We start from the raw sequence: 27,886 nt of genomic DNA, 5'->3' as shown, positions 1-27,886 counted from the left end.
GCGCCATCTCCTGATAATAATAATAGATATGGGAAATGGTTAAAACATTAGCTAGGACACTTGGTGCCATCTGTCGATCACTATAGTGCTTTGTATAAAATTTTATAATTATTTCAGATTCAAACCAGGATAGAAGCTTATACTTAGAGGAGATTTTCATCCGTTACACACGGTGTCGGTTTTTGTCTACGCTTGAATAAATTCCCTAAATTGTTATTGGTTTAGTTGATTAAAGTTTCTTCCAGTTTATGTAAGTTCGCTGTTCCAAGTCTTCCATTTTATTTCTGTTCCAATCTTCATTGAGATCAAGTCTGAGAAACAAAGCGGAATGGTTTTGATAGAATTGAATCATTCTTTGAATGGGACAACAGAGATAGCTCAAATTTTGAGTAGCGCTAAATTTTTGAAAAATTCCCGCCTGTACTGTGAGGCTGGTATCAAGAAAGAACGCAACAAGCATGCGCAAATTGAAATTTTCAAAAGATGTCGCCCAAGGTCTTTTCACCAAAAAGGACGTCATTTTGACGTTTCCCCTTGAGCTTTCACCACCGAAGCTTCTCACCTCCGCCATCATCTGGCTCTCGTCCTGAGAGCAATCGAATCAGAACGATTCTCACGAAGCCCACCATCCAGAGAGCAGCCGAAGAGGGAGCCGGAGCTAAACAAAAATCGATTCTCGTCTCCTGTCGCGTTCTGTTTTCCATTCTGTCGTCGTCGGTCGTCGTCAATTCAAAGATGTCCGCCGCCAAGTGAAAATATGTGTTTTGGTGTTGTGCACGTCCTTCAGCCACTTTCCAAGTGATTTTTCTCGTGAAAACTAACTAAAATCGGCCGTGAATAGGTCGCGAGCGGATGCGTCAATGTCGTAACAATCGAAATGCATTCGAATTTCGGGAATTTGTGAGGTTTTAAGGTGGAAAAACTGCGATCGCTGGCAATTGGCTTCGGGGGGAAAAATCGTTGACGGTGCAGTTTGTGCGATTGTGTGTGGAGTGTGTGGAGTGGAAAGATGTTTGCATCAGCACCAGGCTCGGCAGACGTTGGAAAAGCGGAGGCAAAGCGGTCCTTGTTTCGGTCGTCGCAGCGGCACTAGCGCGAGCACCACGAATTTCCTAAAATTCATTGATTTTCGTTCGCCTGTTTGGCTGCGGGTCCTTGTCGCCGTTATTGTCGTTGTAGTCGTTGTTGTTGTTGTTGTCATCCATCTGTGCTGGTCCTGATCCGCGTCGTTGTCGTCGTCGTTGCCGTTTCTGTGTCGTTCTCGTCGCTGTGTCCTGTCACTTGTCCGCCTGACGTCTCCGTGTGTCGTCGTCCGTTTTCCGCATTTTCCGGATTTTCCGAGAGAGCCTGCCAATCGCTTCACCGCATAAATAAATAATTTGTATTTATAATTTGCAACCGCGGCGGAGGGAAGCGGAGTCCTTCCCAGTTGTCGTGCTCGTCCCATTCGCGGAGTGTCGTCGGAAGGATCTTGAGTGGAGCCAGATGTCCTCGGGACGAGAGTGAACACGGGAAAAGCCAGGAAAACCAAACAAGCTCGGCAAGTCCTGCTTCGCGTTCAGATTGATGAAGTGCGTGCCTAGCGAGAGGTCCTGCCGTGTTCAGTTGCGCGAGAGTTCGGCGGAGTGAACCCCAGTGGCCTGCCAGGCAGCGTCCCGGACTCGCTCGCAGTCATTGACGCGGCAATTGTAAATAATTAATGTGCGGTGGGCCCAATTAGCATCCAAGGATTGTGGTACATTCGCCGGAGTTGGTGGATAACTGCGTTACACACGAAACTAAACTGGTTGGCGGAGAAAGGATTACAAGGACTGCTGCCGCGGAAGCTGATGAGGCATAAATGCTGCATGATCGAGGTTTGTTTTGGATAGATTAGGTTTGCAGTGAGTTTACGCTAGTCTAGTGTCTTCTGAAGCAATCCCAATCAGGTTACACGCTTGGTACCGGTTACTTGACCAATCCCCCCGAACTCTTCCCGCTGGACGCATTCCCCGACTGGTCGCAACCATGAGCGGTCTCGGCGTTCCCATTGAACATCTGTCTGCAGTCTGCAGCGGCTGGTCTCGTCTATAATTCACCGAGACATCTTGCTCCGCGCTAGAAAACGCCTCGACCTCGTCCCATACGCTAGCACGGAATTCCACAAAGTTGACCGTCCGGTTCGATGGCCGCGGCTGGCACTGGTGCTGGGAATAGGCCCCGTGCCGCCTTGGAGGCCGCCTGGGTGCCGTTGACAACGCTAAATTGATGTCATTAATAACTCAGACGCAAATACGGTGGCTCCTACGTTGGATTCCACTCGCTTGGGCTCATCATTGACTCCAGCCGTGATGGATTCTCCTCAGATAAGACGAGGAAACTCTGGACGATTTCGGCAGCGAGCGAGTGCTGCTTACATAAAGCGGTTACAAGACGCAAGCAACGTCCCATCAAGTCTTCCATTATCTCGAGCTCCATCACAGAAACCCATTCTGCCCGCCCCCGCCCCACCCTCCGTCCCAGCGGAGTCATTAATTGTTTTTCTATTCAACCACTGAACTAAATCGTTCCATGATTCTCCTGCAGAATTGTCTGTCTCTTTGTTGCCGGCTGACGGGGCAGGAGCGGGGACGACGACTTAGCAACTTTCTTTCTTGTCTTCTAGTTGCTGCTCGGATTGTCTCCCCATTCCGCTGGGTTTTTGTTGAGCAAGTTGTGTCTGCTTGAAGTCCTCGCTTTACTTGCTCCATTCGTTCGCACTCCATAAGCGCTGCTGGTTTCTGTTTTGCCTTATTTGCTCCTGGCGAGCGGATTTCGGATAGCGTGCTTGCCTGCTGCACATGGCTCGCACCACCGGGTCGCACTCATTCCATGCTCGACCGTGTGGAAAAGTGGCAAAAGACAAGAAAGACTTTCATTCCGTCGATTCTTTACACCTTGCCGTCGTCGTGCCGCCCGGTTGTAGCTGCTGGCCCCATGCAGAACGCTTGTAAGGCTGGAATTCCTCGAGTCCTGGCGGTGCTGAGATTCACGATTGCTGCAGTCAGCCAGCCAACCGACCGAACGGGCGACAGATTCGCAAGTCGTGATAATTGTGCGCTGCGCAAACACGAGAAACCTCAACTTCTACAATGCCATGCTACCGTGCTCCCCGCGAGTCCTTGCTTCCCTGCGAGCTCGCCGAATGTCCTGTGCGACGACGAGTGGGGGAGGAGGGGGATGCGGAAGCCATCCCGTTCCGTCTGCAGGATGACATCGCAATGCCTTCCTAACATGTGCTACTCATCGCTACATAACTTTACAGTGGTGGAAATATGATGAGTTCCACATGCGGTATTGTTCTGCTTCGGGTTTTTTTGGAGGTGCCATAAGTAGGGACGACTTTTTGAAGTGTAATTTGATTTCTGGCGCTCGGAGACGTTTCCTCGCATGCTTCAAGTACATTCGATGATTGTTAAACTAAACCCTTTATCCGTGCTGGCAGAGGGAGTGAGGGTATCTGTGTCTTGTTACCAAGCAGTACTGGGGATGACTCAAATTGTAAGGATTGTTTGCTGCGATGATGGATGAATGGTTGCCAAATTTAACATCATTAACTGCACTGAGTCATCTGAAAGTCAGTACTAGTAAATGTGGTAGGTCCTCAGTTTAGATTGACCGTGATTGGAATTATTTTGATGTTTGTGGCTGATGAGAGTAGTTGCCTAAGGCCCTTCCACCGAAAAAAAGATCCCACGGACTCGGTCTGAAAAACAGAAGTTGGTCAAGGCACTGTCGTTTTGATATTTGACTTGAGAAACCTAATCCAAGTTAAAAAAATTTACGGCTGATGGTTTCGTCTTTGGCTGGCAATCAGAGGGTGTCCCCTTGTCCTGGAAACAGTGTGACCGAAAGTGATTGCCAGGTGTGGTTTGCTCGCGCGGATTTAATACAAAATTAGCCTTCCTTCGGCCCTACTTTACCTCCATTTCTTGTTGGTGAATGGATGTAAGAAAGCCATTCCTTCTGGTCATGTTGCCATGCCATGCCATTGAATAGGCGATTTACGGGGATAGTACAATGGGCCTAACAATGACCTGAGTGCTCGGAGCTGCGGCTCCTCCTAGTAAACTAAAGTATGACTGAAGCGTTCACCTATGACAGGTAAAACTCAGCGAAGTTTGCCGTCCCCTTAGCCCTGGAAACAGAACGATCGGAAGTGATTTTCAATAAAAAAGTTAGTCTTATTTCGCTATCTTAGGCTTGAACTAGGTGGTTTTTGCCGCGGCATCCATTTTGGGTTTGTGAAAGAATGTAGGAAAGCAGCCCTTTCCGGTCGGCAATCAACACTTGCAAGAAGCGGTCCTGGCTGGAATATTGCCACATCACTGAAAGCTCCAGCCAGTCTGCGAGACTTCGTGAGATTCTGACCAACATACGAGCCCATCCTTTCTTAAAAAGTTGGAAGGCTCCTAGAAGGGAGAACCGTGTCCCTAGGGTAACTTGGAGCAAGTTGGGGATTACTCCCATCAAAAATCATCTAGAAAAATATAAATATACTCCTTCTACCCTTAACTTGTATTGTAAGAGTCTCCCCGAAAGTGAATTCTTGATTAACAAAAAACCTGGGAAACGCGTGCAGAACCAATACTATCAACTCTACTATCAAAACCTCTCTCCACCTCCACGTGGTAATCACGAATAACGGGGAAGGATAAAGGCGAATCTCCCGCAGCTAAAGACGGGCCAAATTGCGTAGGTTGGGGCTTCTATAGCGCTAGTGACCCTACACGGATAACAATTCTAATCAAGCCAGAAAAGTCTGGGATTTGATTGACTTCAAAACAACCGAAACGACAAGGGAAAAGACCGCACGATTTGCTCATGGAACGTGTTATTCCTTTACAGCATAGAAATTGCCAAGCAGCGAGCCAATATAGGACTGAAGTTACAGCTATACAAGAAATGCGCTGGACAAGGACCGCTTTCCTAGAAATTCATATCATACTTGGTGATGGTGAACAGCCAAGTAGGAACAGTAGTGTCACACGAAATAGTTGGAAGTGCCTGGTCACGGGCTTTAATCGATTGTGGTCCAGTGACTGGGAGTGAAAACATCTCATCTGACGTCGGAAAGGGAGTTCCACCGACGATGCCTCGATGCATGTCAAAAACTTTGTTGTACGTTGTCTGTTCTTACTCTGGATCTAAAGGTAGTCCGGTGTGCCACGGCCTATAGGATCAAGACGGGGGTACTTTTGCTGTGAAACGATTTAGTGAGTTTAGATGGCGGAATTAGGACCGCTTGCACTCAAAAGATCAAAGGAAAGAAAGGTAGTACTTGATAGTTTCACGCTCCTCTCCGCAACTTCAATAATGCGAATTATAGAGTATGCCAATTCCGCAGCCCTGTATGCGTTTGCGCGCGTCTGGCTCAAAAACACCCGTGATCGGATTTTATTATAGGAGGCCAAATCCTCCTTGGTTTAGCACTGGCGGTGGCCTTCGTCATCTGGAGTCAGCGGCTGGCAAGTAGCGCGAGTAAATTGTCATCAGAGAGGAGGCTGTGCCTATCGAGGGACCTTAAAGAGCGGAGCTCCGTTTGTCAAGTCCGTCTGCCTACTTATTCCACACTTTGCCCCTATGACCGGGATCCCAAACGAACTTTGGGGGCGTCGTCCAGACTGCTCAGTGTGTTTCTGCAGTTCTCCATCAACCGGGAGCATGACGCCATTAAATTAAAGACTTTCACGGCTTGGCTGTCGGTAAGAATGACGTTTGGAGTGTGATTTATACCTCAGCTACTGATAGGTCCCCAGTGTCGCCAGTATCTCCACTTGGAGCACACGGGAAAATCTTGGAAGGCTACGAATCGGCTAAAATGTGTCTCACCGGGAGAACTCTCGTTGTGACTCAACAGGCAATCTTTAATCCGCCGTTCAAGGATACTGTGTGTTACATCGCTAGTTTTTCACTCTAGAGTGGAAGGGAGCGTGAGTACAAACCAGCTTTGATTTTATGCGAGTTCAATGCTCCTGTATTTGACGACTTCCAATTCAGTGGTGACATCTGTAGAACAATCGTTGGCATTTGAAAATCGTCCAGATATGACGCTACACAAGAAAGCGACTACGAGAAGTAGTCAGAAAGTAATAATAAATGAATATTTTCAGGGTTTCTCTAAAAAATAGGATGTTTATCTACCCCATCTTTTGACACTTATATATCCAAAGATGGGTCGTCTTTCGAGTACCAGCAGTGAACCTTGAAGATGAAAAGAAACATATGCGCACTTGGAAGACTCTCCTCCTAGTTACATCATGGTTGCTTACTATTGAAAAGAATTCAGGTTGGATAAAGGACCTACAGAAAATGAATACCGTGAAGCTGGCTCATCGGAGACCAAAGTACAAAATGAATTTAAGGCTTGGTCATACCTGACCGAAGAGTGACAGATAGATAGACATTTCGTTGGGCTCACATATGAAAAAGGCTATTTACACTTTGGGTACTGAAATTATTTTCATCACTGAATAAAATGTCCGGAAATTCGAGGGTCAGAAGGCAAGAACTAGATTCAGTTCTCCCAATATCCATTGCAAAGCTCTTTCCGCATTAACTTAAAGGGGTTCATTGATTAGCTGCTCGCATTACAGTGTATATATCTAGGAGTTGTAAATTGAGTAGTGCATCTAGAGGTCGTCGGATGTGGTTATGGCATGGTAATACCCTGACATACAGTTCTTTGCAGTGAGGCCAGCTTATAGTCAAAGCTCGTTCGTCTCATCTTAAGCCACGACACCACGGACTATAGGCGAACTCAAGTCCCCATGCCTAGGGAAAGGTCTCTCTGCACAGACTGCTTAAAAGATAGTTCAACAACAATCGTTTTTTTACTGGTAATCAGTGTTTTTGCATTGCTCCAATTTTCTTGCAGCAACAAATTGTGTTGAACGGTTTAACGAAACCGTCAGATCAATTCTTCTGTCGCCTTTTCTCCCCGACAATAGAGAGTCTACATTGACTCAACTGTGGAGTTCGTGAAGGTTTCATCCGGCTTTCTAAGTGAGTCCGATTCAAACCTCACCTCCATAGGGTAGGTACACAGAGGTACCTCTTGCCATTAACGTGGTATTGCAAGATGACTGAAGCCAGGCCCTGCAAAGAGGGTTGTCTCAGTATGGTTACTTCTAACAAATATGGTATCAGGACAGGAGACAGGAGAGGATCTGTGGGTCTTGTAAAAGTAAAAACCTTGTAAACAATTAGTTGAACTTTGGATGGGCGAAGGGATAGGATTAGGGACGGGGAGTAGGATGGAATACATGCAGGAGGAGGTTAGGGATTAGGAGCTAGGGATTGGAAAAGGATGGGGAGGTTTTGTAAATTGGGACTGGGAATAAACTACCGGGTAGAAGACTACTTTACCTTGGCGATCGAAGAGGCAGTTTCGGGCTTGTAGGGATATGAGCAGTTGAGCGAACAGATGAGTACGAAGAAAATCGTCTTCAGCGCTCTCAATCTGCATGGCCTGGACGATAAGGGGGTTAGAGCATGTCTGACATTTGGTTAGGAAGTTAATGGCGTGACGGATGAGAGCAGCGTCGATGCGGGAAGTTTGACAGGAATCGTATAGGATGGTTGGAGATATATTTGGAATGGCCTTCGTTCTTGTAGATTTTGGAGCACTGGTGGAAGATCTTCCGTTCTCCCAGGCGGAGCCTCTCTATTTGGGAAGGTGAACCATCGGACCAGAAGATGAAACCAAAAGTGTTGTTGTGTTTGTAACAAACAGCTTAATTTTTTGGGGCTAATAGATAAAGGGATTTGCAAGCACCATTTACACGGTTCGTTGCCTTCGAGATATGAGATACCTGAGAAAGACGGGCTTCCACGGTCTTCATTCACAGTGGAAATGGGTGTGTCGTGGATTTTGAAGAAAAGGACGACAATTTCTCTCCTTTTTATTTGGCGCGCATATTGCCGCGAAGCATAATTGTTTCACACTTTTACGGATTAAGAGGTAATTTCCAACGGGTAAAGTATCTATAAAGGTCGTCCAAAAAGGAATTCAGAAGAGCTTCGCTAAGGGAAATATGCTTAGTGGATGTGTAAAGGATCAGGTCATCCGTGTATTGTAGGATTTTTATGGCATTAGGATCAGGACTCGGTTTAGGTAGGTCAGCGGTGAACAGGGAAAGGACTGAAACTTGGGGGAATGCCTGCTGGACATACGTGTGGGGATGAAAGGTGTTGTTAGATGTTGACCTGGGATCCGGATGGAATTTGAGTCGAAAGCTTTTCTTAGGTTTAGGAGGCAGGCTATGGTTGAAGTCTTCTGGTCAATATCGAAAAGAATGTCCGTTTTAAAGACAAGAAGCGCTTGCTCGACCAAGTGGTCAGGTCAGTTTGCGAACTGAAAGTCAGGAAGTGTGCAATTGGAGTCTGAGTGTTCATCGATAATGGACGAACATCTTGGCGACGGAAGAATGGATGGAAAAAGGCCTCTAGCTATCGGGATTAATAGAGTTTTCAATTTTTTGGGATGGGTATTATACGAACACTCTTCCAATCAGTGGGCAAATGGGCATTGAGGAGGCAGTGGTTAATAGTTGAGGCAAGGAAGGTGGAAATGCTTGGAACACATTTTTTTGGGACTATGGATGGGATTTGTCAGGACCTACCGATTTCTTGATTTTCGACGCCGTAACCATATTCGGTATGATAAATTAGATGGGTGGCATGTTCTCGTAGCTCGGGTGCGGTCGAAAGGTGGGATTGATTGAAGTCGGGAAATTGATTCGTCGACCTCGGTTTCGAAAGCCTGGTCGCGGAAGTGCAATGGTGTCCTTGCAGGAAGTGCTTTGCTATGATGCTAGCCTTTTCAGGTAGGAAGATGGTTTGGGGTATGATTGGGGTTTCTTGAGTTGTTTTCCCCAGGTGAGGACAAGTTTTTCTGACTTCCATATTGCAACGTCTGGTGGTGCAGCAATGCTCATGCCATTATTTCCAGGAAATTGCATCTTCTTTCGCAGTGCCTTCCACTGCCGTCGGTTCGGAGCCTTCTTAGGTTCACCTTGCCCGCTTTCCTTTCTTTCGCTTTTAATGGTAGATACGGAGAGACGGTTGTGGCAAGCAAAATTTACCCCGTAGTTCCCTCTCTCTTACGCCTGAAACTTCCCTCTGCCGAGCCTTCCTCTTCCGCTACTTGAAAGAATTAGGCAACAGTACCAGCGACGGGCCGGCGTGGTCGGGTTCTCAGTTTTTTTCATTATTGGGGTTGCTGTACTCTCCTTTTTGAATGACCGCGCCATAGACACTTAAGTGCAAGCTTTCCACTGAATTGAAAAGGATTTCTACCACAGATTTCTCCATGGGGGAATATGATCGCGGTAAGGCCTACAAAATCCGTGCCTTGGGCGCGTCTTAATTGCTCAAAGTCGCGGGTGGATTCGAAATCTACGACTCTTATTACTTAGAGAGCCAAAGTTCGTAGCTTCCATATTCATATGTTTGACATTCTTAATGTAGTATGGAACTACTACTGAGCAAACTAGCTTAATTGAAACCGTCTATCTGATTATTTGAGTTTAAACAAATCCATTTGGTTCAAAGAAAGTCCTAAGAATGCCCTGAACATATCCAAAAACATAATTTTGAACGATCGTTTATATTCAGCAAGCAAAATTATCCTCTCACCCTCGATGAGAATTTTCAATTTTGCCCGTAATAGCTTGGGTTCAGCTTCAGCTCCCTCAAGTTTTCCACTATTTACAAACATACACGACTAATTTGCACAAGTGTTTTCCCTAAGGAAACTTGAAAACATAATAAAACAAAACATTTGGGTTAAGTTGCGTATAACCTTTCAATACATCAACAGGATCCTTCGTCCTTTCTCCTAAAAACAAGGATAGATCCATTGCTGTCCTGAATATCCTACGCGAAACAATCGACAATCCCACCGGGGCAGGTTGAATAATAAAATACTGAACCGAAAATTCAATGGCAATCCCAAAGGATTTACCTTACGGTTAAATGTCACATCCATACTAATACATGTATGTCTGGGCATACACTTTCCCATTCTAGCCAATCCTGTGCATCATTGCTGACGACGGACGGAAGAATGAAATTAGACCATCAGTAGCCCGCGGAGATGCTGAAACTCTATCCTGGTTAGCACTCCACTCCTCTTAGAGTAAATACAGCTGCGAAACTGTAGGAATTTACCCGCTTCTACCTTGCACTGTGTGCCGTACGTGAATGTTCCTCCATGAGTGCATTCATCATATTGGAATGCACCGAATTCACCTGCACCTTCAACTATTGTTTCTTCATGCAGCCCATCCCTGATGGGCTCAAGGGAAGCCCAGAATGGATATGCCGTCAATGTAGACCCAAAGGATTGCATAAAGGATGGCTGGGCTGTCTATAGATTGAATATATTATGGAAATCCCTCCTATTGGCCACACTAGAAGGCTTTGATGTGGCGAGAGCTAGGCTTTAGGCTTTTATCAACATAATTCTCGTTTTGTTAGACAGGAGGGTCGAAACCTTAAATCCTATCCGAAAAGGAAGTCTCAGTTCTTTGATATGATACTTGCTTTCAAAAAGATATCGCAAATATGAAAATCCTTCCTTAAATCAAATCGGGTTAGGAGCCAGGGGTCGACTTCCTTCAGCACAATTCAACAATTCATGGTGCGATGCCCCATCCTAATATCCAACTTCCTATTCAGTCAGGTGCAAACGAGTGTCCTAATGAGGCATCAAGTCGTACGAATCGTTTGTCAGGTGCTGTCCTGAAGTCCAACTGCACGAAATGACATCAAAGGATTTATTATTCAATTCTTCCCAACCATTCAACTTCTCATTTCGTCCTCAGCCTTGAGTTGCACTTTCCTCTTACGCTGCAGTTCACCAGGATAAATCGCATCAAAAGAGCAAAATACAGCAGAAATCCCAACGATGATGTTACAAAATTTGTGCATAGATCCATAAACCGATTAAAACTACCACCGAATTCCGTGCAGGATATTAACCCCTTGTTGGCCCGAAGAGTAAGCCAAAAAAAAGTCTCTCCTTTTATCATGTATTCATTGCATTGCCAAAACTTTGTGAAATCCTGCCCAACTGCCTGCCACATAGCTTGTGATTATCAATGTTTCCTTTCTCACTGACGTCGAGGAAACAAAATCGAGGAGTAGGACTGCAGTATCGGGTTAATGGCGCTATACCCTCTGACACAAGGTATGGATTAGAGATGCATACCTATACACGGAATGGGAGCAATGCACTATGCACTTTTGGACGACTTCTGAACTCCCTCGTGCCCCATCCACATGCATCCTTCTTTCGGGCACAGGGAGCTCGTCTTCTGGTTAAGGGTTGGAGTTGATCCCATTTATAGGTGCCTTCCTTTCCTCTGTGGTGACTGGCTACATTACTATCGCCACAAGCGCAGCGTTGCCAGTGTTGTATCTTGATGATGAGACGCCATGATAGCATGTATACACTGCAGTCAGTGCCCGACAGCCAAAAATTATGAGATTTAAAAAGGCACTCCGACGTTTGGTTGCTGCTCAGTCCACTGGAGGATTGTCAGTGTCATCGTGCAATGCTTTTTTAATTATAATTTTCGCTTTAGATGTCGGCGTCCGTGGCCGATCTTTTTTCCAGCGGAAATCCGAATGAAATTTCGTAAAGTGGCGGTGGAAATACGTCAGTCAACTGATTACTCGATGGACACAGAGAATCGGGCGGTTGATGGTAGATAGTAGATGAGCCAAGTGGCAGGGAAAATTGAAGGATATACAGAGGGATGGGATTGCAGTCCTGCTGTGATGTGATTGCTGCCACATAAATTTGAGAATTTGTGCTTTGCTTCCATCTAATCAATTTCGTTGTTTATATAAATTTTACTGCAGTAGGACAACGGTGAGAGTTTGAAGATTTCAGCTCTTGTCAGGGAGAAGGAAGTTTGAATGTGTTGGGGGTAAAATATTCGCTCAATCATCTTAAGGTCATCAGAGTAGTTGCCGGGAGGCAAGGTTACCGGACACGGGGCTTGGGGGCCAGATGGCCTTGGATCGCAAATGTGACAGGCACCATTTTCCAGTTTGCCAGTATCGGACTTAGTTAACTATGTGCTCTTTGGCTCTTTGGAGAGGAACAAGCAACAAATCGCCTATAGTCGAGATCCAAGTTACGCGAGATGAATTTGAAGTACTTTTCAGTGCACTTTCCTCCTCCCCTTAGGTTTCCCTTTCTGACAAGTTGCTCACACTCCAATCCGCTCTGTCGAATTCGGAATATCCCTTGAAATTTGAGAGTTACTGATTGTAGTAGATTACTAAAGAATTAAAGTTAAAGCCTTTAGTACCCGTGACTTTGCAGTACCCGCATCATTTTGTCCACTTTTGTCCTACGACGGGCTGATGAGAAGATTCATTTGCTTGTGCGCGGCATTTTTCTCAAATCCGTACTTCCCAAGCTGGCTTCATATCACACCAAAAAAATTTTAATCACAAAACCCCTTCACATTTTAAATTCCCCGAAATCCTAAATTTCATTTAAATATTTTGAATTCTTATATAGACATTTTCAATTATTCAAAAATGATCATTAACCTCTTCTTTTTATTGTTGTTTTCACTTTGCATTGCATGTCTTGCTGTGTACTAGCAAATGCATTTTTAGCGTCTGTGTCGGGCTAATGTGAAACATTATGTATGCAAGTATTGCTGGAAGCTGCTGGAAAGGTTTAGGAGAGCTTTGTTTGGAGGTCGCCAATACTGAAATTGATTACTTGAAAGAACAACTTTTGATTCCTAATGAATGGTAAATTTTTGGGGAGGCGTCATTAAGTGAAATGGAAATGATTTACATTTTGATCTCCTAAGAATGCTAAGAAATGGTGGAAATCCTAAAGGCTATACCCCTTGGAAATCTGAGGCAGGGGAAATATCGATTGAAGATATGCTAATATGATATGATGATCGTCGTGGATTCTCCATTGTATCACTCGGGGCTCAAGTTCTATGGCTCCACGCGTATGGTCAAATTATAATTTTTATACTTTAGCTTCACTTAGCATGTTTTTTTTCGATAGGTGTCCGTGATATTCTCTCATTTGTTTTGTCGGTTCCGGTGCGATCTCACGCATTGGTGAAAGAATACGTGAATTTGGCAAATGATATGTGAAGGATTGAAGTGTCCAGAAGAACAGCCTATATTTTCATGCCTGACTATCTCAGAAGTGTGCAAACGCGTGTTCGGGGTTGTAACATTCAGTGAAGCTTGTGGACGGATCCTCACGATTAACTTCTCCAACTTTTTAGGTTTTAGGATAAATCTGCTCCGTAGGCTGACTATGACTAATACTGACGATGTTTGGTCATCATTCAATTTTAGGTCATTACCAACACTGGTGTGCTCCCAAGCGCAGACTGTGGAATACAACGATAAAAGGGAATTCATTATCGCGACGGAGGCATGAAGAAGAACTGTCTAGAATTTGGAAGTATAACATGAAGGGCTTTGGTGGTACTCGGTTCAAGTTTGTAATCCACCGGGGATATACATGTCGGATTAGGTAACTTACCTGAGCCTATTATCCTAGGAGCCGATTCGAACCTTTCAGGTTTTCCTGACTACATATGAACGAGCATACTCCGTAAAATTCGCAGAGCCCCAGCAAATAAAACGGCCGAAACCATGCCTCTGACGATTTAGGGCTTTTTTGTGGTGGTTTCACACCAGTTCTCATTGATGTTCAAGATGACTGTAGACATCCTATATCCTGAATGAAAGCTGCCCTTCATTTCCGCCAGGTGACATAAGTATATTTGGGGCTGATCCTTAGATGATACGGGCGATCTCTCACAAAAACGTATTGATGCACTGCGATAGTACTTGTCATAAAATTCTCTAGGGGTGGCAGATAAGTTAAAACGACTCATGTGGTTCGTTGAGGCTACCCCTTTTCCACAAATTGGTTGGGGTCAAGCACGATTTGTATTTTGTCAACTAGTTTACGAGGCATGTCTACCATTGACCCGACAGAAATGTCCTATTGGATGCTGTGGACGGTGGACAGTATCAAGTGAAATACGGAAGAGTTTATTTGAGATGAAAATCAAATGAACGTTTTTTTTCAAGGTATTGTACAGCGGTATATATGACATATGTGGATGACATGTGCATGAATAGACGCCGATTCTATCCGCAGTAGCTACTATGTGAGTCCTCGGACGGCATGTACTGCATTTAAGTGACTTGATTCTTCAGAGCTGCTCGTACAAAGCTAAATTGCATTATGACGTGCCTCGTACGGTCGTGGAAGCTCGTCGCTGTTTATAGCTGTATGTGACCTTCCGCCAACTAAACTACTTATTTAAGAGTCCTTGGAGGTACATAGACTCCTTTTTTGCTTCGATGATGGCCTTGTACTCGGCTACAATTGTCGACAACGCACGGTCCTCTGTTTTTTGGATTTCCAGCTATTGGCGGTTCCTCTTACTTAGGTCATACGCGAGGTTCGCATTTACAACCCTGCGTATGACCTTCAGTCTCTGAAATTATTACCCCAATCGGCATATTTGAGAATTTTCTCCAGCGGTCCTTCGTATAGAAGCCCAGAAGGAGTTCTACCCCCGATGTGAGCACAACCACAACCCCCATGAAAATCTGACAGAGTGGACAACTGCAAATAACGGGACGGAGAGCACATCTTTCAGGAATTTTCCTGGAGCGAATGCTCTCAGTGAACCATCCTGGTTTCCATCGTATCAAATAGTTTCCGGTGAAGCTTGGTAGCAATGGCCACTTCAGATGAGGGCCCTGTAGACTGTAGTATTTTCGTCGGTTTGTTTCGATAGGTTCCGGCTTTTAGCTTCGATGTCAGATTTGCTGGCGTATTCTGTGGCGTACAGTCTTATGGATCTTCTTTAACAGCTCGTGAATATATATTTCTTTTGACTTAAATTTATGCGGCCGCCTTTTTGTTTGAACCGAATTGCTAGGTAATATCTGGCCTCTTTCAAGTCCTTGATTTGAAATCCATTTTTCAGTCCCGCTTTCTGGCGTGGTTGGCGCATCATGGCACACCAAGGGGTGAATGGCAACTACATTTCAAGTTTGTGATCAGTTCGTCGTTGTCTCCACAAATGATATGCCACGTGTTTCAACGATTTTTCGCGTGTCATTTCTCTGGATTAGACCTTAGCCGACAAGTTTTACTTCAAAGGATTTATCGTCGGGCTTTTTTCGACTTGGACCTTCGTCCAATATGAATGCTTCCCTACTTGATGCATTTTGCATTATTCGAAACGCTGTACCCAAGACGATTGTCTGATTCTCGCTGTGGTCATTGTTTTTGACGAAGAGCCAATATATTTAGGCGAGTAAGAGAAGGATAAGCGAGTGGATAATTATATTTTCCAAAAGCTAATATTACGCCTAACTATTCGAAAATTTCCAATACCTATTTCAGTGCCATAGAGGAGCTTCCTATCTGTGTATCAGTCCTTTATGATCTGATGACTACACCAGGACACATTTACCCCCGTTATATGTCACATATATAACTCCCACATATAGTTAAAAAAGCCCACGAACCCTCTTCCCGCCCAACCGGACCGAGGGGCGACCAACCTAAGGATGGGCTGAAGGCAACATACAAAGGCCCGCATCACAGCGATGATGCGTTTTAACGCAAAATGTGTGCGACCATGCGAAAATGTATTACTACATCCCGATTGTCGCAAACACTTCAGCCAATGACGCGGAGGTTCTACACTACAGAGACATGGATCTTATATCGAAGACAGTGCGGATCAAGACTGAAACCCATTACGTCAGATTGTTACCGAACAGGACTCTTCGGACTATAGCACAGGTTGCCAGGATAACCGCTTTTTGCATCTCCATGTATAGTCCAGCCCTAAGATCGAGCGTTTTCAGCGCCTTATGTAAGTTCTGCGGGACTAATCCCGTCGCTGAAATTACTACTGGGACTACTTCGATCTTTTGTAGTCTCCAGGTCTGCTTCATATCGTCTGCCAAGGGGCCGTAGTTCCGGATTTTTTCGTGCTGTTTTTCAACAGTGTTCCGGGCCAACGGTACGGCTACATCGATTATAAAGCACGCTCGTTCTTCCTTCAGAAGCAGAACTAGATCGGGTCTGTTATGATTAACACTGTGGTCAGTGGCAATAGTGTGATCCCACAGTAGTTTGACCCGATCATTTTCCAAGATTCTCTGCGGAGTATACTTATAGTAAGGATGGTAGGTTGCCACTAAGTTATACTTCAACGCGAGGTTTTGATGGAGAATCTTGCAGACGGAGTTATGACGATTGGTGTACTCGGTACCGCTCAACATCCTGCACGCAGATGTTATGTGCTGGATAGTCTCCTCTTCACAGTTGCATAACCTACAACTGGAGTTGGTGATTGAGGAGTCGTGAAGAATGTACCGTTTATAATTTTTTGTTGGGAGTGAAGCATCCTGAATTGAAGTTAGGAATGCTTCGGTCTCATAGAAAAGTACACCATTTGTCAACCATTTCTTGAAGGCTTCGATGTCAATGCCTGACAACAGCAAATTTTTGATATGACCTCCGTGAATGGGTTTCTCTTTCCACATGTCGATCTTCTGTTGGACTGAAGTAAGATTCGACATGGGATCCCATTCTCTGCTTCTCAAGTTCAAAGGAGATAATTTATTATCTGCCATGACGGTAGCCTGATGTATTTGGCTAGAGGATTGTTTCTCATAGAGAAACTCACGAAGAGAATGCACTTGATTGTAGTGCAACGTTTTTAAATCAAGTACCCCCCTTCCTCTCTGATGACGTGGGATAGTGATTCTCAATTTTTCGGCAGCTCTATTGTGCATGTTGTTGTTTGCAAGAACTACCTTTACCCGTCTATTGACAGATTCTAAATCAGTATTACTCCACTGTATCACACCGAAAGTGTATAGAAGGATGGGAATGGCGAAGGTGTTGATTGCCATGATTTTATTTTTCCCGTACAGCTCAGTTTTAAGGACAAGATCCAGAGGCCGTTCAAATTCCCCCAGCAACTTAGATTTGATTATTGCCATAGCAGGTGTTGTTGCTTGCAATATGCCGAGGTATTTGTAGACGTCGTCCGAATCCATGGAGTCAAAGGCTGATTTATAATCGATGTAGGCTGTCGAGATGTTTCGTTTTTGATGGACAGCCTGCTTTACAGCTACCGTATCGATTATAAGCTGATCTTTGCAGCCTCGGGAGCCCTTTGTGCATCCTTTTTGCTCCTCAGCTATCAATTTATGAACATCAAGATGTTTTGAGATGTTCGCGCACAGAACTGAAGTGAAGACCTTGTAGATGGTAGGAAGACAAGTAATTGGTCGACATTTTGAAGGGCAAGAGACACCCTGTTCCTTGGGGATGAGGAAAGTTATCCCCTTGGTGAAAAATGGTGGAACTAAATCAGGATCGGCAATCATCTGATTAAATTGATTTGCCAATATCCTGTGAGTGCTCTTGAACCGCTTCAGCCAGAAGTTGTGAATCTTGTCAACTCCTGGCGCATTCTAGTTACCTGCCTTGTCAAGGGCTGCTTCAACGTCGACTTCAGTTGCGTCAGGCATGGTCATTTCGGGGAGGGCTTCGCATGAACGCATAAGGTGAGGGAGCCCCGCTGCTTCTAAATTGCAACGGCTGGATTCGCTCCAAACACTTCTCCAGAAGTCTTCTGCCTGATCCAGATCGAGGTTACTTTCCCTATCTGAGTTGGTGAGATTTTTGTAGAATCCCCGTTGGTTCTGGAAGAACAAGGTGTTGTCTGTCCTTCGCTGAAAGCTTTTCTGATACCTACGGATGCGATTGGAGTATACCGCAAGTTTCTGCTTCAGCACCTCGAGGATTTCTTCGATTGGCATATTATTGGACAGATGGTAGTTTCCAATGATGTTCGCAACGCATCTGTGCACTCTTGGTGATGGATTTCCAAGGAGTGCTTGCGTGACACGACCAATCTCCTTTCTCAACTTTTCGACTCTTTTGTTGAGTCGAAAGACCCAGAACGGTAAAGTCCTTCTGCGCATACCTCTGTTATTCGCTCTAAAATGTTGATTATGGAGACGAATAACCGTGGCAGCTGCAACGTAGATCAGGCTGTAGCAGTATTCTCGCTAGCCAAACGATCAGCCAAAATTCTGTCAACGGCAGCAATGATGTTAGTAGTTGCCGAAGTAAACTTCAGTTTTGGGATCTTTGGCCTAGCGTCTGGGAGAATCTCAGCATACTCTGTGAATGCGACCTGGAATGCGGTCAAAGCCTCATTATAAATTGGGTCGACATCCTCAGTTACTAAGCTTCTCCTGACTACTGGATTCATGGAGTGCCTTACAGGTGGAGTACTTGTGTTACTCCTTTGACTAGTCCGGTAATTTGATGACTCCAGCCCGAGCTCAAGTCAAACCTCTTGGAAGGTTTGTTGCCTAGTTGGTAAGGCAACTCGGTTGTTATTCACGATCACCCGGTACTGGTTGACGACGTTCTGTTCCGGAACATGACTTAGCTCCGGAAATCGGGTTATGAACGCGTCATGTAGTCGATGTCTACCCTGATGGATTCCGTTCCAAATCCGTGACACCGTAATAGGCGCGGACGATAAATTCGTTGAGTTGGTTCGTCCAAACCATACGACGCCTAGGTCTCCCGTCCCTGGTGGTTGACGGCATAACCGTCAAAACATCCAAGGGCGAAGAGCCGCTCTGACGTTGTTGAACGACCCTTAACCGTGTTGGGTACTGTCTTCGTGTCGCTGGGGTCCCATTAAAAGAATTTAAATTGTTTTCCCCAATTTTATTCCCACGAGTATTGGGGAAGCAGTCAACCCTGCAACCGAGCCCCAATGTTGCAATGCCCCATGGTTACCTCCAAAGGTAGGGAAGGTATTTGGAGGGGAGCCGCTGAAATACAGTGTAACGTCACTGCAATTCATCCGATAGGCGCGTCGATCCCTTCACCCCGGATTACGGATTTGTTAAGTAGGTTTACTCCCCCTGAACGGGAAGAATCGGTAAGGGAGGACGAACACAAAGGGAAACGTTCTGCTTGTTCGCGGCTACTTATTTACAAGATTAACTTGCAATATTCGTAGCTGACCCGGTGGGTCATGTCATTATCCGCAACCCATGACACGCGCCTGGTCGCATGCAGCTCTGCGTTTGCAACTCAGGTGAGGATAAACCTGGTACGCCATATATATATATCATCATTTTCTCGTTGTAGCTAACGCCTTTTCAAATTCTGGCCATGCTTCATTTCTGGTAATAAGTCTGCTATTTCATTCCTTCCTTTCCTTCGCATGGTAGGCATTTCAAGGTCTCTATTGCACTTCCTGGTAATATAGCCTTTTTCCCCACGCCTTCTGTTGGTGCATGCTTTCGTGATGTGTCCAATCCTGAGTCATTTGAAGCATATTTAGTGAGATTTATTTTCTTAAATGGTAGACTACCTATCTATCCTCTTATAACCTCTATGCTGTCTCCACTTTTCGCAAACTCTTAATAGACTCCTTCGCAAGTTCCTCCGATTTGAATTGTTCCTTTCGAGGTCACTTGATCAATATCCTTCCACCTTATAGGGCTCGTATTGTGTCATTCTTTCTATATGTTTTTAACTTGGGCGCGAAAACCATCAGTCTTGCTCAAGTTGGAGTTTTTGGCACCTTCCCGACATTTCCGCCTAGATCTTTTAGGTTATGATCAGTTTTAACCATTTGACAGATTTCCCTGGCTGGAGATAGCAATTGCCGCGGGCGGGTGGTTCTTACTTTTGGTTTCTTCTTCGCTTTTTGTTGTTCATGACCTTGGCCGATTCCCCATTTTCATTTCCCCTGGATTTTGCTTCTATAGCATACGCTCGCATTCAAGGCACTTTTGAACTTTTAATTCCGCTTTTCGGAATTGCCTATATGCCTTCTTTCCTCTAAGGCTCTCTTTTTTTCCGTATCCTTTTATTTGATGTAATTCGGCAGAATTACGGAAGCTTAGGTGTCACTTGGGTCGCCTGTAACACTGTTGGGGAGGCAGGTTTCGGCATCTCCTTGAAAATATTCCTTCTCCTTGCGATCTTTCTCTCTAATTCATAGCTTTTACCATATTCTTTATGGCTTTGCACACGTGCTTGCCCTTGATCAACTCAGGCGGCTCAACTATTTTTGCTTCAAGCTGGGTGTAGGGTAACCTCTTTGGATCAGGATCCTATTCTCTATGAGTCTCAGCCAGATAACGCCTTTTATACAGCCCGCAGCCATTGTCATTTATTGAGTGTAAAATATTTCTCTGGCATTCTCGGAAATTTCAAAGCTGACTAGCTTCTCCAGAATGGGTCTTTTTCTTTGTTTGGAGTACCTCTTTGAACAAATGCGGTGGGTGTTTCTTCTTTGTTTTGGTTACTGAAGTTCTCGGTAAGGTGGTCTTTGCTGAACTTCTCTGAGTTCTGAGTATCTTCCCCATAAGTATTTTGGTCCACGCACAAGGGATGGAGGAACATGTGCCCATGCACAGTCCGAAGAAAGTGCATGAACACATATGCATTTACACATCAATGGGTATGGTCTTATCCGCCAATTAGGGTCATGTCTGATGTGAGGTCTGACAACTACTCACAGGTATTCCACACTTATTTGTCTATCCTTCTGCCTCAGAAACGGTTACTTCTATTTGGATGAAATTTGGTAGATATATGGAAATTATGAAATCCCATCCATATAGTGAAAGGCATGATTTTGTCCGGATTGTGAGGGGGTAGAGGTCTTCATACAAGCGAAGAGGGGGTGTAATTTATTTTTTGAATATAGTCGTGTGGGTTATCAAAAGAAAGGTCTCGGTTAGTAGTTTACGAGACAGGTCTCAGATTTGGCATTTATAGAAAAGTATGGGAGCGAGGGGTCAAAAAGGACAAATTTTAAGTAGACAAGGCTCATTCTCTCTGGTGATGTTGAAGATGATTCCCTCTTGTTTTCTGTTTGATAACTTTTTATAACTTATCTAAGGAGATAGCCTTTTGAAGAATAATATTGTATTCAAGCATAACGGTCGTCCCTTCAAATTCAAAATAGGTCACTCATAGTTTGCGTCCATTGCTGTATAGTTCATGAAATCAGATGCCACCACTTCAATGTAAGTTAATTACTTTTATACATGTAATTAATCAAAATGAAAAACAGATTTTATTCAGCAGCGAATGCTGTCAGCGTTGCAATTTGTTCCGCCAAATTTCCATTTCTATTATACAAAAATTTTACATGCGAGGCTCAATTTAAGTTGGTTCATTACAGGAGCGAATTGTACACGCTTGAATAATTAGTAAAATCTACAAAACGCGTGCGAAATACGCTGAGATGTCGAGGACGAGGGTGACTGTCAGAATAAATTTCTAATATTAAAGAAATCATTAAGCAAGTAATCGACTTCCTGCCCTCAGTTTTTTGTACAACATCCTGTAATAATGTAATTTTCTCCTCCTCGCATGCTTTGTTCTTGCTCGGAATCCAGACGTGAATAATTATGATGAAATAGTTATGAACCTCGGGCTATTTTCGGGGGTAAGTTTTTTAAAATTAATGCTGGGGGATGCGTTACATCATATGACAGAACGTAGGAGCATGTACACTTCGACGGATTACCGGAACTTCCAAAAATAGGTGTAAGAACTTTCCGTGTGACCCTCGTATGACACGCACACCTGGATTAAAACCACTAAAGTTGCTGAAGGAAGGTAGGAGTGAAAGTTTTATTTATGGCCTAACTATATCGTTGATACTTAAAAATAATGGCCGAAAAGGGAAAGTATGGCGGAGAATACATCAAATGCTTACGGGTAAACCTATTTCGAGGATCCTACAAAATCAGCTTATTCACACCTACCTTCGTAGCACTTTGTTACGATGCGATAGTTCGTCCATGTTTATTTCATGGGAAACGGGAATGTAACGAACACGAGCGGGATCGTAAGACATTTGATTGGATTTACAACTCCTTTAAACCCTTTCTTCGGAATCGTAAGGAATTTGCGTTTTAAATTCATTCACATTTGTCAATATCCTTCGCACACATTCCGTCACTTTGTGCCTCTTCTCCTTTCTCTTAAAAAATCGATGTAATTTGGTATAGAGTGCGTTATCAAAAATTAATGTAATTCGCTTCCTTATTGGGAGAAAATGGAATAGAACAGGAGGTTTTAAGGAGTCAGTGAACTTTACTGCTGTATAGCATTTCAGTTCGATAGCAAGTCCTTTATTGCTGAAGGGTCCATGTGCAAGTGTTCCTGGAGATATATTGTGAAATCTCAGCGGAATGTAACTAAATGAAATACGGTTATTTGGTTCTGGTTTTTATCGAGCATTTAAAAAGGAATGGAATGAGGGTTTGCCTCCCTTTTCTTAGATTGCATTCTGAACGACTCCTGGGATTTGATAGAAAATTCTTGGTAATTGAACTGAATTTAAGACAGGGCTAAGTTTGCTTGAAGTAGGCGTATGAAACTGAAAATGGCTTTTCTTAGAAAGCCGTACGGAGTTTGAGGTATTTTTTTGGAACATTTGATAGTGGGGGTTTAATGACATTGATTGCTTCTCGAAAATGTCCTTAAATTTGAATTCAGTCCACCATGTATGAATAATTTTAGCTAACAACGGCGGGATCATTGATTTCTTTTTAAGGTTTTGTGTTAAATGAAATCTTACTAAAATCCGTGCATTGTCTGTCTGTTTGTTTGCCAGTTTGTCTGTTGGCTTCTGCTATGCAGTAATGTGAGACTCTTATTCACTCAAACTTCCTCCTTCTTCTGCCACTCTTCCCACGGGACTACTGTAAAACATTGCGTCGCGGGGCTGGATCAGTTCTTGCTGTAGTCCTGTCCTTTTTTTCATGAATAGTTTTCAGCTCATTTTAAAATGTTTTCAAGCGTTAAGCTTCTGTCTGCGATAACCTCCCATCTTGTTCAGAGTGCCGTAAACCAGGATGAATCAAATATAGCATACCCCATATTCTCAGCCACCACGGGTACCATAGTTGCTTGTGACGAAATCGCCATGCCAGCTGTCGTCGAAATACGCTAGATTCTCTGACGTTCTGTTGTGGGGACGTCGACCTTCACTGGCCAAGATGTCTATGGGGGGATTCCCCTAGAAGAGTTGCTCAAACTACCCTACCCTACCCTTGAAATAAGAAGACATCGGGTTTGTCTTGTCGTCCAAATTTGGTGCTTAGAGGTGGCGGGGAGAAAGACAGGGCGGCAACCCTGTCCAAACCAAAACCAAGTGGCCGAGGAGAACCTCCATAGTGGTAGCACCGGGAGAGGCTGTATCGCATCGGCTTGCCGGCCGTGATGCAGTAGGCGAATGCTCCAAAGGCCTAATTAGGGCAATCAGACCTAAATCTGCACGGGGACTCATCTGAAGTGCCAATAGTCACAAAACCTTACCAGGAGTATATTCATACCATGAGAACCAGGATAGCCCTTGAATTCTCATGTTTCAGAAGAAATCCTGGAGGATGTAGCGACTGGCTCCCTTGTGGGAGCTTCATGGGGGTTTTGGTTACGTCCAAGCGGACAAAAGACCTTCAGCCCTCAAACGTGGTGTTTCGGTTCAACACGGGTGCCGTACTTCTTAGTTCGGTAGAGATTTTGGTAGGTCTTGAATCTATCAGTATAAATGCTAAGCCATGCACTCGGTATAGACTATTACCGTCGTAGCTTGCTGTGGCGAGGCTTCGATTGTGGTCACAAAATCTATTAAGTCGACAAGACAGATACTCACATAAAACCCATAGGAGTCTTGTTGTCCTCCCAATGCTCGGTAGTTGTTGCACTCTCAATGTGTTTTTTGAAGTTGAGGCTTCTGTCAATCATTATGGTAGTCTTAAGTATTTAAGCGCTAGTTGGGAGGAAATTGTTTTTTTAATTTTCACGATACAACTTTTGTTTTGTGTTCATCAAGTGATAGGCCGGAATTTTTCAATCAGAAATTCATCATCATTATCGAGCTTATACGGCCCATTGCGGGCCTTGGTCTTCAGGATGTCCTTCTTCCATCACCTTTCGAAATCCGAGCAGTGATGCATTGTCTTCCTAAAGCAACCTGCCCAACGCTTTATGCCCAGATGGTTCAGTAATTAGAGCGCTGGGTTGTCGTGAGAGAAAGTCGTGATTCAAATCTCACTGGTAGTAGAAGAATTTGTGTAGTGATTGGATGTCGAATACCGGTCGATTCCGCTGAGTCAAATCAGGGTTATAATCACGCGCGAGCGTAATGCTGACTACTTTGCCCTCTAAAGTGTACCCACGGTAGTGTACCGTTGCGGTCTTGAATTAGGTACAGTAACATACTTCAAGACTCTGATTCATTTGAATTGTTGCGCCAACGATCATTATTATACTTGGAGCTCTCCTTTGATTGTCACAATGTTAGAAAGGCGTAATGTCAACTCTCTATCGTACATAATTAACCACAGTAAGGAACTTAGGGCAGAACCCTGTGACACCTTCCAGGTTTTCGAGGATATTTTCAGTACATCGCCCGAATCGCAGAACAGTTTTCTCCAAAGGAGGAATTCAATAACAATGCATGGAATGCATTTCGACGCCTATTGTTTGACTAATCCTGCTACGTTTTTCGTTCTCTTTGCAGTGTAGAACGAATTTTTTACATTAAGAGCTACTAGTGCGCAGCATTTGCCTCCTTCTATTACAGCTCGAGTTAGGTCAGTGAAATTATAGATTGCGTCGACAGTTGATTTTTCCTTACAAAGAAGAAGTAAATTTCCATATTGTCCTCAGAGGGAGGAGGAAGTGAATAGCTTAACTTACGCTTAAAACTAAGGAAGGAGACAGAGCCAAAGGACCCAAACTGCAGGGCTTTGTAGGGCCGGGGAACGGGAAGTAAAAGTAAATGTCGACCTCCGTAAAGGGGACTTCAAAAATGTCCGCACAACGTGTACTACAAGAGGGGGTGCAAATAATATTGGAGTTGGCAGGCCAAGAAAGATGAAGAATAGTCCAGATGGGAAGGTTCTTTTTGAAAAAGGGTCCGTCAGAATTTGCGTGGTACAGGCTCAAGAGTGCGACAGTCACTTTTGCCGAAGGGGGCCAGATTGGACAGCAGTATTCAAGGGTGCTTCTGATAAGGGAGTTGAAAAGTGTTGAGGAGGGCTGAATTGAGATAATGACGGAGCAGAAACGTAGGTTAAAACCAGACATTGATGATGCTAACGAAGTGGGAATTGAAATGAAGTTTGTCATCGAAGATTATATTCAGCTCTTGAAAGGAGGCCAGTAGGGAAAGGCGTTGTGCATCAAGAAAATTTTTCATTTTTCCATTTTGTCGACCCGGAGTCGTGGAAATTTTGCAATTTTCTGGGATTTCAACCAGCCTCTCTGGCGGCGGATTTTCGGCAATATCTCGTTCGCGGCATCGTAGCTTGAAAATTCTTGCGTTTTCGCAATCTGGGTTGCCTCCGCTTTCGATCAATGTATCGCCCACGGAAATGCAATTCAGTGTCAGCGTATCAAGGTTGGACCGCAAGAGACCACAATTCAGCGAAAACAAAACAGGCAAATAATTTAAGGTCGTCTGCGTAAAGCAAACACGGGCAGATAAGGACGGAGAGGAGGTCATTGATAAAAATCCGGAATAGTACGGGTTATTGAGCTTTGGCGAACTCCAGAGGAAGGGGAGAACCAACTAAATGAGTAACCATGAAAAGAAACTCTTCAGGCACGGTATAAGTTGGAGGAAAGCCTAGAGATGATTGATTAGGGAAAGTTGAGTATAGAGAGTTTCGAGGCAAGGATATTGTGGTTAACGGTATCAAAGACCTTGGAGGAATCGGCTTAAATAGTGTGTAAATATTGTCATGAATAAAGGCATTTAGCAACGAAGTTAGTAAAGACCACAAGATTTGAAGCAGTAGATCGATATTTCACGAAACCATACTGCTCTTTCATAATGAGGTGACTGAAGTGCGTGGTTAACCAATCGTTGATGTATTTCTCGAGAATTTTGGAGCAAGAGGAGAGTAATAGTTCATAGCTAGAAAAGGATCCCCGCTCTTGAGGATAAGGATGAGGGGTTTCTTCCCAAAGATGAGGAAAGTAACATTTTTCGAGATTTCTGTTGAAGAAGTTAGGAAGCCCATCGGAGCTGGGTTCGACATTGGTGTCAAGATTACTAATGAGGAATTCAACTAAGAATACCGAGAGATTCGAAGCATCTAGAAGAGAGGTCGAGGAAATAACCATGGAAGAGAAGTAAGAACAAAGAAGTTCGCTGGAATATTGTGGGGAGTTAGCTGTGGAGTCATCAAAACTGCGCTTTCAAGTCACCGCAGGCTAGGGCGGCCTCGACGCTCAACAACAAGAGCGTATAGCTTTGAAATGAGCAAGATCACCGTCATTTTCAGAAGCTCGAAACTTCTTCGGCAATACATGCTTGAGACGGATGTTATTATGGATCTCCGCGATGAACCTAGTTGGGTAAGAACTCGACAAGTAGGAAAAAAATGATTTAACAGGAGAGAAGATCGGGCAGGATCTTATAAAATATGCTGACAACTTGATTACACCTTCAGTTAGATAGTATGTGATCCCTGTTGATTGCCGCTAAGGCTGAGTTGAGACCGTTAAGAATGGCTCTGCGGCAGTTGAATATAGCAAATTTAAGTGCAGTTTTGGAGTTTGAATGGCAGAGTTCTGGGATAGTGATCGTCAATTTTGACATAGATCGGGGCCAAGGGGTTTTTGCTGTTGTTGAAATCCAGGGCAGAATAAGTGTTTATTAAAGAAGAGAGTAGCATGGAAGAGTGAGAGATGTTGTTGGAAAGAATTCGAAGGCCAGGATGGTTAGACCTGTTGAGCATTGGGATTTAAAATCTCCGCAGAGGAAGAGAGGGAGAGAAAGAAACCCGCCAGTAAGAGAAGGGAAATCATAAGGACATGTATATAACATGCAATGAATGGGAGAGAGTTGAGCGGGGAGACATATACGCTAGCACAATCATAAAGAGAGCCACAGGAGGAGAAGATGGGCTTGGCGTGGAGTGAGCCGCCAGTTAACTTATATAATGCAGCCCCGTTATTGTCGCAGCAGAAAATGGACTTATGGGGAGCTTGGAGCGATGCAGACTACATGGTGTTACTGAGCCAGCGCGGATAAATTTTAAATTCTGTTTATTGATTTCATATTATTCCTATGCTGGGTTTGGAAGATGAAAGCCTGATGATCCTTGCGTGTGTACTCATCGCTAATAACCTTGACTAGCGTATCGCTAACGACGGTGAGGTCCACTATCGAAAAGTGTTGACTCCACCACAGTTGGCAAGTACCACATTAAAGCGTTAATATGTCTTTAGCAATATTCGCCCAAATTGGATTGGTTTCTCTACTACCCCATTTTTCTGTCCATGTGTTGAAGTCGCCGGTTATTATGCTGGGATTAAAGCGGTTGTATCGATGGAAAGTTTCTCTACCAATTCCTCTAATACGAGGTTTGCTACTGCGTAACAGGTACAGATATATATACCTCCTATCTTGGCCCACGTCAATCTCCTTCGAGTGTTTCTTTACGTCTTCTATAGCTCGACTTCAGCAGCTCCTTATATCTGCAATCCATATTCCGCTATGCAGAAGATTTATCGACGCTCTCTGTGTGCTACCGTACGGTCTCTCTGGTAGCCTTAATTGAAAGTGCAAAACTTGGCGCACTTTGGGGCGACTTCATTTAGGTCCTTGCAATCGATCACCACCGAATCCTTATTCATTTTGACTCCGCTGTGTCACCAGTGATCCTTTGATTTTCTTCCGTAGGTCTTCACTTTTGTATTCACCCGCTTTTAGTTCTAGCAATAGGTCGCTTTTCT

The 27,886-nt window shown here is 44.3% G+C and overlaps 1 protein-coding gene across 5 annotated transcripts in view; it reads left to right on the top strand.

Moving 5' to 3' along the window:
- The first annotated feature begins 612 nt into the window (after positions 1–612).
- The window catches only part of LOC119651975 (semaphorin-1A), a 499,683-nt gene continuing 472,409 nt past the window's right edge, over positions 613–27,886 (top strand). For 3 of the 5 annotated variants that reach the window (XR_005249509.1, XM_038055882.1, XM_038055881.1), the window contains exon 1: positions 613–1,856. The gene's annotated coding sequence lies outside the window, so the exon portion shown is untranslated. The remainder of the gene's footprint in view (positions 1,857–27,886) is intronic. The other 2 variants (XR_005249508.1, XR_005249507.1) reach the window with 1 other exon arrangement.

This window comes from Hermetia illucens, chromosome 3 (assembly GCF_905115235.1).
Source record: "Hermetia illucens chromosome 3, iHerIll2.2.curated.20191125, whole genome shotgun sequence".
NCBI lineage: Eukaryota > Metazoa > Arthropoda > Insecta > Diptera > Stratiomyidae > Hermetia > Hermetia illucens.
This window is presented reverse-complemented; position numbering and strand designations above follow the sequence as displayed.